The following is a 14,122-nucleotide window of genomic DNA, read 5'->3' on the forward strand; positions in this document are numbered from 1 at the left end:
TTTACAGATAATACCATACTTGGAAATGTGGTGAACCGTGAAGAGGATAGTGATAAATATTTTGAAATATCCACACCACTCCTCTAAATCTGCTTCACTCCCTCATTCTTTAAGACACTCCATTTTCCAGACCTCATAGAACAAACATATTTGCTACTCCTAATATTTTTTTGACTCGGCTGTTCTGTATAATTGCATATGATGGTTGGAATATATTTATATATTCATAGCACCATATGGACGCAAGTTTTATTGATTGAATTCATGTATGCAAGATCAGAATCTATTGCCCCTCCTTAACAGTTGTTAAAATGTTGATGGCCAGTTACCTCCCTGAATCATTGCAGGTGAAGCTACTCTTGTGGTGCGTGTCAGGTGGGGAGTCCCAGATTTTCAATCATGTGACAATAAAGGAACATGCAATCACTATAGCAGAAAAGGATGTCATAGAGTCTGTGCCCGCTCTTTATAAACCAGTCAGAGAGGGCAAGTGTAACTCGCCCAAGGCTGACATTTAGCACCAGATAAGCATGGTTTGTAATAAAATTTACTTGAAACAGAACCTATTTGATTTTTTTTGGAAGAAAAATAAATGCTTCGAACTGTTAAAGAGCATTATAGATTTATGTGTATGTGGCGGGGTGGGGTGTGGAGGACTGGGCGAGTGCAAGAAAATGAAATTAGACTTGGAGAACAGTGGTGCTGAATGGATTGACTAAATAGCTTGCATCTATGCTGTAATGTTCTGTGAAACCCATCTGGGAGGAATCATTAAGCAATTGTGGAAAGTCTGTTTAGTGATCAACTTTCCCCTGTGTAATTGTCGAATGCGACTGAGAGCTCAAGGAGATTGAAGAGCTCAGCTGGTATTTAGTTATTTAAATTCCAGATTGCAAGAGTGTAAACTGACCCTGTCACACAGGAGACAGTCTGTTAATTCTACAGATTCACATTTTGTAGCTTATCTTAACCCATAGTCTTCTGAAGAAACATCAAAGCAACCATCATCACTTCGCTGTTCTCTTTCATCACTGAGATCACTGCATCATCTCCTCTTAGTTATTATTATTTTTAACATTGATCAAACCAACCAGGTGGAAACGAGCTTGGTTCAACCTACTCCTCCATTTTGCATCAATCTGATTTTGTTTTTCAATGAAACCAAAAACTATTCTTCCTCTCCAGTTCCTCATTGTCCTATAGGCGGCGGACAAATCAAACTCAGTGTTATTTTTATTCACATCCAAACCAGACTTTCTGCAATTTATTTTCTGTCTACCAGCATAATCAAGGACCAGTCTCATCCCAGTCACTCCCTCTTCTCCCCTCTCCCATCAGGCATAAGGTATAGAAGTTTGAAAACGCACAGCTCCAGATTCACGGACAGTTTCTTTCCAGCTGTTATCAGGCAACTGAACTGTCCTCTCACCAAGTGGTGGTCCTGACCGCTCACCTACCCCCATGGGAGACACTTCAAACTTTACTGGATTTTAGTTTGCACTAAACATTTTATCCTGTGTCTGCACACTGGCTTGATTGTAATCACGTATAGTCTTTATGCTGACTGGATAGCACGCAACAAAAAAGCTTTTCACTGTACCTTAGTACAAGTGACAATAATAATAAACTGAACTACACTGAACGAGAGAGAAAACTGGGAATTACAGACCAGTTAGCCTGACATCGGTGGTGGGAAAGATGCTGCAGTCAATTATTAAAGAGGTTATAACGGTGCATTTGGATAGCAGTAAAAGGATAAGTCCAAGCCAGCATGGATTTATGAAAGGGAAATCATGCTTGACTAATCTTCTGGAATTTTTTGAGGATGTGACAAGTAAAATGGTAAGGGGAGCCAGTGGATGTAGTGTATCTAGACTTTCAGAAAGCCTTTGATAAGGTCCCGCACGGGAGATTGGTGATCAAAATAAGAGCACATGGTATTGGGGATAGAGTGTTGACATGGATAGAGAATTAGTTGGCAGACAGGAAGCAAAGAGTCCGAGTAAACGGGTCCTTTTCAGAATGGCAGGCAATGACGAGTGGAGTGCCGCAAGGCTCGGTGTTGGGGCCGCAACTATTTACCATATATATTAATGATTTGGATGAAGGAATTAGAAGTAACACTGCGAAGAGGATGTTAGGTTGCAGGGTGACCTGGACAGATTGAGTGAGTGGGCAGATGCATGGCAGATGCAGTATAATGTAGATAAATGTGAGGTTATTCACTTTGGCGGTAAAAACAAGGAGGTAGATTATTATCTCAATGGTGTCAGGTTAGGTAAGGGGGAGGTGCAGCGAGACCTGGGTGTCCTTGTACACCAGTCACTGAAAGTTGGCGTGCAGGTACAGCAGGCAGTGAAGAAAGCTAATGGCATGTTGACCTTCATAAAGAGAGGATTTCAGTATAGGAGTAAAGAGGTTCTTCTGCAGTTGTATAGGGCCCTGGTGAGATTGCATCTGGAGTATTCTGTACAGTTTTGGTCTCCTAATTTGAGGAAGGACATCCTTGTAATTGAGGCAGTGCAGCGTAGGTTCACAAGATTGATCCCTGGGATGGCGGGACTGCCATATGAGGAAAGATTGAAAAGACTAGGCTTGTATTCACTGGAGTTTAGAAGGATGAGAGGGGATCTTATAGAGACATATAAAATTATAAAAGGACTGGACAAGCAAGATACAGGAAAAATGTTTCCAATGTTGGGGGAGTCCAGAACCAGGGGCCACAGTCTTAGAATAAAGGGGAGGCCATTTAAAACTGAGATGAGAAGGAACTTTTTCACCCAGAGAGTTGTGAATTTGTGGAATTCTCTGCCACAGATGGCAGTGGAAGCCAAATCACTGGATGAATTTAAGAGCGAGTTAGATAGAGCTCTAGGGCCTAGTGGAATCAAGGAATATGGGGAGAAGGCAAGCACGGGTTACTGATTGTGAATGATCAGCCATGATCACAATGAATGGTGGTGCTGGCTCGAAGGGCCGAATGGCCACCTCCTGCACCTATTTTCAATGTTTCTATGAACTGTTTTAACCTTGGGAGTTTCTTGTGCTATTAATCTTTCAATGGGTTCTCGGTGAAAGAGCTAGTTAGGCAGAGGGCAACAAAGGTTATGAAAATAATGGGGATCGATAATTTTTATGGTTAGAGTCACAAATTCTAAATTGTTAGCTTTTATTGTTCTTGGATGTGGCTAAATGGAACAGATTCGGTGACCAATGTGATGGCTGTGTGATGGTTGTGGACAAGACTTGAACTTTCAGTGTCTTTGAAGATTGTTAGTGATTGAAGTGAAAATAGGATGGCTTTGTAGCAGAAAGTGTTCCCACCAACTTTGCTTTTCCCCTCTCTTCAGAAAGTAGAGGCTTGGAGGGATCACAGGAAGAGCTATAGGAATGTTAGAAATGGGATAAGACTTTATGCTTGCTGCATCCTACAGTTATATTGCAATTGATTCATACCTTAACTGCATTCGCATATATTTGATCTTCAGTTCTGAAAGCTGCAATGTCCTCATCAACCACAATCTTCTAGCAAATAACTTCCAAATTCCATTAACGTTCAAGTGAAATTGCCTTGGAGCGATCTGTGTTCTCCCGTTATCATTCATAGAAGAGAAAGAAGAAAGTTGCCAACAATCACCATCTCAGAAGATCAAATCTAATGTCAAATGCTGTTTTCTATTTTGTTTGGATTCAGACAGTTTGGGAGTTTGTCTTTTTAAATTCTGTGTGTGTTTTCATAAAAATGCCTAACTATTGATGTATCTCTTGTGGAAAATAAAGCCAGAGTGGATCATTTGACCAAAGCCATAGTTTGCAACCATCTGTAGACAGAATTTGCCAAGTGGATTATGTATCTTGGCTTTCCCCAGCATAACTAGAATATAATCTTCAGCCAAGCCGGTACACTTAAAGTTTATCACAGCAAGAGATGACTGCGAACACTGGATCCAACATATGTTGTGGGACCAGTCATCATCCAGTTTAGTGCCAAAAGCTTCACTCCAGAGCCAGCTGCAACTCTCGACAACCTTAAATATACTAGGAGAATTGCCAGTACCTCTTGGACATAGAGAGTAGAATAAATTCAATGTGGTTAGCTTTCACCATATCAGTCTACACTCAATCATCATCAAAGTGACTCTAGGTGTTGTTATTGACAAAGTTATTTCTTGGCATTTACTAATCAATAACCCATTCACTGATGCTCAATTTAGGTATTTTCAGGTCTGGTATATTTCAGCCTCATCAATTCTGTGGCTAAACCTATGAAGAAGAACAAGATGAACACCATTACCTGCGACTTTATCATAATACTAACGGAAATATATTACCTTCTCTTTAATTGTCACTACTTCTAAATTCTAGATTCCACTAACCCAAATGGCATTGTGGGGATACTGTGACTGGAACCACTGTAAAGCATAATAGGCCACAGACCAGTGCTGGTGAAGAGGAATATAGGATGGTCGACATGGGGACGGTGGATTAACCAGCTCATTTCTATAATGTATGTGCATGACATTATGACATTTAGGTATGAATTAACATGTATGAAAATATATCTCAAATTAGAGTCAAGAGCAGAGGGAACTAGTAAAAAGAAGGTAAAAATCAAGGCTCTTTAACTGAATGCATGCACATTTGTAACAAAATTAATTAATGAAACAAATAAAAATAAATGGTATGATTTTATATCCAATACAGGAACATGCAGGTAAAATTACCAACGTTACAAATTAAATATTCCAGGATGCCCTTCTTTTCGAAGGCATGAGCAGAATGAAAAAAGATGTTAAAATACCCCTAATATTTAGGAAAAAATTAGACAAAGACAGTCGATGGGATGAAACCAAGCACAGAAAATAATTAGAATCAGTTTTGGCAGAGCTAACAACCAGCAAGGGTCAGATACAATGATGGTAGTTGTGTACACTCTCTAAACTGTGATAATGCAGGGCACTGAATGTATCAGGAAATTAGAGCAGCATGTAACAAAGATAACATAATAATCATAGGAAACCTATAATCTAAAAATGGACTCTGCAAGCCAAAAGTGTAATCCTGATGTGCAGGATAAATTAATTGGAATGTACATTTGATGGCTTTTGAGATGAGTGCATTATCCCTTTTGGGTAAAAACTCACAGGATCCAATTGTGAACTTCGAGATCTTACAGTGTTGGGTCAAGGGAAAATATAATGTTGCCAACAAAAGCAGTAAGCCTGAGAAATGGGAATGTTACCGAATTCAGGAAAGAAAGTCATGGCATTGATTAAAACAGAGAGCATTCTTCATCTTAGTCTGTTTGTAAGATCAGGTCAGATATGTTTGAAATACTTTTCAACAGGCATTTGAGGCAAGGCGTGGAAGGATATGGTGCTAATGCAGGTAAATCGGATTCATGCAGATAGGCAAAACTGTCAGCGTGGGTGTTATGAGCCAAAGGACTAATTTCAATGATTGTATGACTAATGTATGGTTAATAGCAGAGTTGTGTGGCATGCTCAGCAGATCAGACTGTACTAATGCAGAGAAAAAATAGGAGCGAATATCACAGGTGAATATTTAGAGGAGAAATGACCTGTTCTGACAGAGAAAACAAGTTATCTAGAGCAAAAAAATTGAGTCCTGAAACTGCAACAGTCCTAGATTTAAAAAAAATTGTTGTTGTACCTCAAGCTTGCATTGGGTCTTGTTGTACTAGTGCAGACAACGGTAATAAATTAAAGTGGGAGTGAGATGTAGAATTAAAATATTATGATCCTCATTCAAAGTCTATTGCTGGAAAATGCACATGCGTGGATGTTGTGGGAGGACAGGATTGGACTACTCTACCATTTAAATAAGTTTATGCCACTCAATGACTCATGATGAATAACCAGTTTAATCATTACTGTGCATTGCCAGGATGAGCGAAGAGAAACCAAAATATTGTTTTGGAGGTGTTATAATGTAGAATGTGAGATTTCCTGCTTGATTCAGTGGTCAACATTCAACTGTCTCAATGATGGAGGCAGGTTGGAGTGAATCCTGCATTCTCCTGTTGATACCTGTTATCATTGTGAAATAAGGGAGCTATTTTTCCCACTCATTGTTAAGCCATTGGGTTAATATACAGTGTAATAAATTCCTTATTGGTATTAATCTTTGGTCTGTCCTTTTCGTCTTTTTTTGTTATTTTTAGTGAGTTTTAAAAGTATGTGTTAATGTTGTCTAGTTTGTTTTATGTGGGGGTTGGGCAAGGGGGGTCGGGGGAAACATTTTTTCGATCTCTTACCCTGCCAGAGATGCGATTGTTTTCCGGATCGTATCTCCGGTCGCTCTGAGGCCTAACATCATGGAGCTGGAAGCCTTGCTCGGAACTGTCTTTGAGCCTCACCGCGGGGCGTGGACTTGCCACCCCCCCCCCCCCTTCGGGATGCAGGAGTTTGATGAGGAAGGTCCACCGCCGGCTACGGGAATTAGATTGTCCTGTCAACGGAAGGTTAGAGGCCCCCGACCACTGGAGGACAAAGAAGGGAGAGATTGAACTTTTTTTCGCCTTCGCATTCCTCACTGTGATGGGAGGAGACACTGTGGTGAATGTTCATGTTAAAGTGTGTTCTGTTGCTTTTTATTTGTTTGACCGTATGGCAAATGAAATTCCTCGTATGTTGCAAAACATACTTCACTAATAAAGTATGATTATTCATAATTATACTTTATATATTCATAATCATACTTTATATATGAAGATTCATATAAGACTCCTCCGCATTCCTCACTATGATCCTCATAGGTGGCACGGTGGCGTAGCAGTAGAGCTACTGCCTTACAGCACCAGAGATCTGGTTTGATCCTGATTATGGGTGCTTGTCTGTATGGAGTTTGTAGGTTCTTCCCGTGACCTGCGTGGATTTTCTCTGAGATCTTCTGTTTCCTCCCACACTCCAAAGACGTACAGATTTGTAAGTTAATTGGCTTGGTATAAATGTAAAATTGTCCCTAGTGTGTGTAGGGTAGTGTTAATGTGCGGGGATCGCTGGGTGGTGCGGACTCTGGGCCGTGCAGCATCTCTAAACTAAACTAAAGCTGGGATTGTTTCCATCAGAGCAGAAGGAATTAGTACAGGTGTCTAGAGTTATGGGGCGAAGGCAGGAGAATGGGGTTGAGAGGGAAAGATAGATCAGCCATGATTGAATGGCGGAGTAGACTTGACGGGTTGAATGGCGTAATTCTGCTCCTAGAACTTATGAACTTATGATGAAACTAGGAGAGGATTCAATTTATTGATTGAAGAATAAAATTATGTGTGGCTAAGATAGTCAATATGAAGGATCTATTTCCCTTGGTTTCCAAATACACAGGACAAGATGTTAGAAATCCAAAGTGCCAAATGCCAACTTGCTCCCGGTGGTAATGGGAGGCTTATGCACTCACCTATGCTCCTCCGATGTTGAGAAAGGCTAGGCAGACACGTCATTGGGGTTATCAAGTGGGCACCTACTTTCATCGACGTTTCGCTGATTGGACCCACGACGTCTCCAGTAGGCTCAGCAGTGCATTCTGACGTCCCAGAACCCCCCCCCCCCCCCCTCTGCATCTGTCTAGCCGGCTTATTTGGGAGACCAGATGGGGTCTTTCCTCTTCAGCCAGAGCCACTGGCTACTCCGCTCTGCCACCTGTGATGTTTCCTTGATGGCCTGGCGTAGGGCTTGTCCGCTGATCCCCAGGTCCTTCATCAGTCTTACGGTAGATGTTGCCACAAATCCTCGACATCCAACTTCTACCGGGCAGATCTTTGCTCTCCAGCCCCGCTGTTCTGCCTCCGCTGCAAGCTCTGTGTAGCGGTTTCTTTCTTTCAAAGGCTTCCTGCACAGCATCCTCCCAAGGGACTGTGAGCTCCACAAAATACACCATGCGCTGAGAGTTGGACCAGAGGACAAGATTAGGCCTTGAGTTGGTGATAGCCATCTCTGATGGAACTGTAAGCCGTTGGTCCACGTCCACCAGCATCTGCCAGTCCCGGGCTGCCTCCAGCTGTCCAAACCTGGTCCTTGGTGGAATTTTCCGTTGCTTTTGTTCCCCCTCCCGAACAAAGGCAATTGGCATAACTGGGTTAGTTGTTCTGGACGGCAGGGCATTGTTGGTTGTTCTCCTGCTTTCCAGAGTCGCTGCCAGGCATTTGAGCACTTGATTATGTCTCCAGGTGTACCGTCCTTGGGAGAGACTTACTTTACACCTAGTGAGGATGTGCTTAAGCGTGGCTGGTGTTGAACACAGGGGGCATGATGGATCTTCGCCCAGCCATTGGTTGAGATTTTTTGGGCTGGGAAGGACATCATAGGTTGCCTGAATGAGGAATCTTATCCTGCTCGCCTCCATCTCCCACATGTCCTTCCAGCTGATCTTCCGCTTTTCCACACTCCCATCTCATCCACTGGCCCTGTTTAGCTTGCGACACAGCCTTGGCGCACCTACTCGACGACTCCTGTCGGCGGACTTCGGCCGTGACCAACTTCCGGCGCTCCAGTGAGGATGCCTTGTTCCAGCAAGGTCGCTTTCCGCCAAGCCCCAAGCCACTTCGTCCGTGTTGGACTTGCCCAATCATGTCGCCTTGATGGAGAGCAGATTTTGCCTGCTGTGTCGCATTCTTAGCCATCCACTTCTTTCCTGTTGCCAGGGTTGGGGCAACAGCTCGGATGACAGTGTCCCTCGATTCTGCCAGGGTCATCTCTAGTCTGACTTTAGTGCACTTGAACTCCTCTGTGAGGCTAGAGAGAGGCAGCTGAAGTACCCCCTGACCGTACAGGCCTACGTTGCTCAGGCATCGAGGAACACCTAACCACTTTCTCACAAAAGAGCTGATTGTTCTTTCCATCTTCTCAACTCTTGTGAGGGTGATGTCATACATGGTTAGTGGCCACATAAGGCGAGGTAGTAACCCAAACTGCAGGCACCAGATTTTCAGCTTTCCAGGCAACATGGATCGGTCGATGTTCGCTAGACCTTTGATGATTTCTTGCCTAAGCTTGTTTGCCTGATCAGTGTCCTTCAGTTTAGAGTCATACCATCTCCCCAGACTTTTGATTGGCTTCTCTGACACAGTTGGGATTGGTTCTTGATCAATGAAAAACCTTTGATCTGTCAGTTTGCCTTTGATTATAGAAATGCTTCTTGATTTGGATGGCTTAAATTTCATTCTAACCCCAGTGATGTTCTCTTGAAGCTTCCCTAAAAGGCGCCTGGTGCAAGGTGCTGTTGTTATGATTGTCATGTCATCCATGTAGGCCCTGATGGGTGGTAGACGGACTCCAGACTTCAGCCGCTTGCCTCCCACTACCCACTTGGAGGCCCTTATGATGACTTCCATAGCCATTGTAAAAATCAATGGGGAGATGGTACACTCTGCCATTATGCCAATCTCCATGCAGTGCCATGTGGTGGTAAAGTCTGACGTGGTGAAATAGAGCTGCAGATCTTGAAAATAAGCCTTGACAAGGCTAGCGACAGTCTCTGGTATCCTGAAGAAGTCAAAGGATGCCCACAGGAAACTGTGGGACAGTTCCGAACGCATTGACAAGGTCAAGGAAAACGACATGCAGATCTCTGTTTTCTTTTCTTGCAGTCTGGATTTGGTGCCAAATCATGCTGGTATGTTCGAGACATCCAGAGAACCCTGGGATGCCTGCTTTTTAGACTGCTGTATCCACAAAGTTGTTTCTCTCTAAATAGCTGGTCATCCTCTGAGCTATGATGCTGAAGAAGATTTTACTCTCTACATTGAGGAGACTGATAGGGCGGAATTGGCTGATATCTGTGGATTCCTTCTCTTTCGGAATCAGGACTCCACCTGCCCTGCACCATGCTTTGGGTATAATTCTCTTCTCCCAAGCCACTCTCATTAGCCTCCACAGGAAGTGAAGAACATCAGGAGCACTCTTAGCAGAGGAGTTAAAAACCAGGGGCACTTATTTAAAGTAATTGGTAGAAGGATTCGAGGGAAGTCGATGATTTTCATCCAGAAGATGTTAGGGGTCGGAACTTGCTTGAGAGAATCAGTAACTGAATCTATTGTACAACGCACTTGGATGTATGGTTGTAGCACTTTAATGCTCAAAGATGGTTAGCAAAGACATATTGGGCCAAATGGCCTCTTTTGCGATAAACTTTCTATGAACCTATGATTTTTATATATGTGAAAATGTATGATAATTGAGTTATAAGTTACACAGGAACAGGGTTATCAGGACCAAAGTATAAGAATTTTGTTTGACATACGTGCAGTGTTAGTTGGATTTAGTAGGAAATGCAAGCATCCATCAACACAGAAGAGCCAATCATCTTAATGGAGCTTTAAATTGTGTTTTGTTTTAAAGATAGGATGGAATATGGCTGTATTGCTGAAGATATTTATAGTATTCCGATTAAAGGCTTATGATACTCAGCTTTTGCATCAGGGTGATATCTCTCAGAAGGCAGGATCCTATCATAACATTTTGCGTAGCTAGAAATTAGAGCTTGAAATTTTAGCAGTGTCTATTTTGCTGTTTTGTTTCTATGTTATGACCTTGTGCTTCCTGACCACGTCATTTACAACAACTTGAAGCTTCCTAGGTTGCTGAACAGACAGAATTCCTTCAGATTGAACAGTAGGCCCAGCTCATTGAACACTAGGTAACATGGGCATTTTAATGTAATTCTCTGTAGGTGGGCATTACTGGTCATGTTGACATTTATTCCTTATGTTATAACAAGTTGCCCTAAGAAAGCCTGTTTCTTGAACGTCCAGTGCAGCAGATTTTGAAGTTGCTAGAGTGTCTTTGAGGGTCAGCCACATTGATGTGAGACTGAACCTCTCTCAACCCCCCCTCCCCTTCCCTTTCTTCCCCACACCTCACTTTCCCTACCCCTGCTCTGTGTCCTCCTGGACTTACAACAATTTCTCCCCTCACCCTCCAACTAAATTTCTTCCTCTGGTTTCATAATTTACAACTCTTCAATCCTCTTTTCTCACACCATTTTTTTCATCCCTGGGCTTTGTCCAACCTTCTGCCTATCAAAGCCCCCCCCCCCCCCCCCCCCCGGCCTGTGTTCACCTATGTTCTGTGTTCAGCGGTCTTAACGACTACCGTCCGGTAGCACTCACACCGGTCATCACAAAGTGCTTCGAGAGACTGGTCCTGCAGCACATCAAAGCCAGCCTCCCACCCACCTTCGACCCATACCAGTTTGCCTACAGGGCAAATAGGTCTACAGGGGATGCCATCGACACTGCTCTTCACACTGCACTGACCCACCTTGAACACCAGGGGAGCTATGTGAGGATGCTCTTTCTCGACTTCAGCTCTGCCTTTAACACGGTCATCCCGAGCAGACTGGTCACCAAACTTTCCGACCTTGGATTTTCCCTAACCATCTGCAAATGGATCAAGGACTTCCTGACCAACCGCCCCCAGACAGTCAAAATAGGCCCTCACCTCTCCTCCACCATTACACTGAGCACCGGCTCACCACAGGGCTGTGTGTTGAGCCCCATCCTTTACTCCCTCTACACTCACGACTGCGCCCCCACCCATCCCACCAACACCATCATCAAGTTCGCGGATGACACGACTGTGGTTGGACTTATCTCAGAAGGAGATGAGACAGCCTATAGGGATGAAATCCAAAGGCTGGCAGCATGGTGTTCAGTGAACAATCTGGTCCTGAACTCCTCCAAAACAAAGGAACTTATAATTGACTTTAGAAAAACCAGTGGAGATTACGACCCACTCTACATCAATGGGGTCTGCGTGGAAAGGGTACCAGCTTTCAGGTTCCTGGGTACGCACATCGCAGAGGATCTCACCTGGTCTACCAACACCATCACCACAGTAAAGAAGGCACAGCAGAGACTCCACTTCTCAGGATCCTCAGGAAAACCAACCTGCAGGAGAAGCTCATGTTGTCCTTCTATCGCTGCTCCATCGAGAGTGTGCTGGCATACTGTATAACCACATGGTATGCCAGCTGCTCAGAAAAGGACAGGAAGGCCCTTCAGAGGGTCATCACGACGGCCCAGAAAATCATCGGCTGCTCACTGCCCTCCCTGGAGCACCTGTTCAGCCTGCGCTGCCTCAGTAGAGCAGGCAAAATAATAAAAGATCCATCCCACCCCGGCCACCGTCTGTTTGTTCATCTGCCCTCTGGTCGACGTTTCAGGTCAATCAAATCCCGAACAAACAGACTTAAGAACAGTTTTTACCCCAGGGCCATACGAGAACTGAACACTACCTGTGCACTAGGCAACACCGTTAAAAAATCTTGTACTTAATTTAATTGTATTTATGTATTTATTTGTTTTTGCATTTATTGCATATATGTTTGTACGCACCGTCAGGATTGGCTGTTTTTTAATTTCGTTGTACTCGTTGCAATGACAATAAATGAATATTATTATTATTATTATTATTATTATTATTAACTGCTCTGCTTTTTCCTGGCCCTTCTAGCTTTCGTACCAGCCTCCCCGCTCCACCACAATCAGTCTGAAAAAAAGACCCGATCCAAAACATCACCTATCCATGTTCTCCAGGTATGCTGCTTGACATACTGAGTTACTCCTGCACATTGTGTCTTTTTTGCTAAATCAGTATCTGCAGTTCCTTGTTTCTACACTCTATAGGCCATACTGGCAAGGATGGCAAATTTCCTTTCTTAATGGAGAAAAATGAACCTGTTGTGCTTTTTCACAATAATATGAAAGCTTCTTATTATCTATATACTAAAACTCTTTGTTTGTTTGTTCCTGAACTACAGCCAAAATGGGACACGATAGCATGACAATTTTAGGCCCACCTTACTCACCATCATCCCTTTGGTGCTAATGGAAGAAGTTTCATTGAAATCGGTGTTATATTTTTAAAGTTATTCACATTTTAAAGTTTAAATCTATCTCCTAGGAAGGGAGGGAGGGTGGGATAAGGGAGGATAAGGGAGGATAAGGGAGGATCGGGCGGGGGGGGGTGGAGGGTGAGGGGGTGGGGCGAGGGGAGAGGGGGAGAGGGGGCGAGGGGAGAGGGGGAGAGGGGGCGAGGGGAGAGGGGGAGAGGGAGAGAGGGGAGAGGGAGAGGGGGAGAGAGGGAGAGGGGGGAGGGGAGAGGGGGGAGGGGAGAGGGGGAGGGGAGAGGGGGGAGGGGAGGGGGGGAGAGGGGGGAGGGGAGGGGGGGAGAGGGGCGAGGGGAGAGGGGGCGAGTTGTTCTGATTTAAGCTGTTATCGTCCTGGGGTAACTCCACAGTTCATGGTCAATATCTGTCCATCAATACCATTATTACATTGCTATTTGTGTAACCTTGTTGTGAGGAAATTGGCATCTTTATAACCGTGACTACACTTTAAAGTTATTTAATTGGATGTAAAGTCCTTGGGCAAGTCCAGAGGTCACAAAAGGCACTAAGGCAAATTAATGTATTTTAAAAAAATCTTTCCTAAAACCAAAATGTAAAACTCCTAATGGAATCCCACCAGACTTTGTATGGCTGGATCATAACTTCCTGACATTTGCAACCCAAGTTTATTGAGATTAAGGTCAGTGTTAATCTTTTAGGTTATATTTGTGATAGCGCAATATCCTTTGAACAATCCTTGACAGTCACTAGTCTCATTCTTAAAAAAATATTTTATCTTTGTCAAATCAAGAGTGATGTCTAAAATCAAGGAGCGGTGGTGAAATTATGGGAGTTTTGTGTACAATGGTTTGTTATGTTAAAACTAATTCAGTGTGGTGATTGAGGCACTCAACTAAAAGGAATTGCTATAATTATCGAAGAGTGTTTGATTGCCATATCCACAGGGAATGGAACAATGACATTCTTAGTTGGTCAGGAGATTTCACCAGATCAAAGTAACTATGGCTGAGAGAAATTTTGGGAATTCTGCAACAGTGCATTAATTTAGTGATGTACAGTGGACCAACATATATTTTTGAGGGTCTGCCACTGCAAAATTCCTTTTTGCACAAAATACTCCATTGCAGAATGGGCTGAGAAATGTAACAAATTAGGAGCAGGGGTTGGGCACTAAAACTTGCTCTGTCATGTAATAAGATCATGGTTGTAATCTTGCTTCTGCATTCCCATCTACCCATGGTAACCTTTCAAC

The sequence above is a fragment of the Rhinoraja longicauda genome, chromosome 6 (genome assembly GCF_053455715.1).
Source record: "Rhinoraja longicauda isolate Sanriku21f chromosome 6, sRhiLon1.1, whole genome shotgun sequence".
In the NCBI taxonomy this organism is placed as follows: Eukaryota; Metazoa; Chordata; class Chondrichthyes; order Rajiformes; family Arhynchobatidae; genus Rhinoraja; species Rhinoraja longicauda.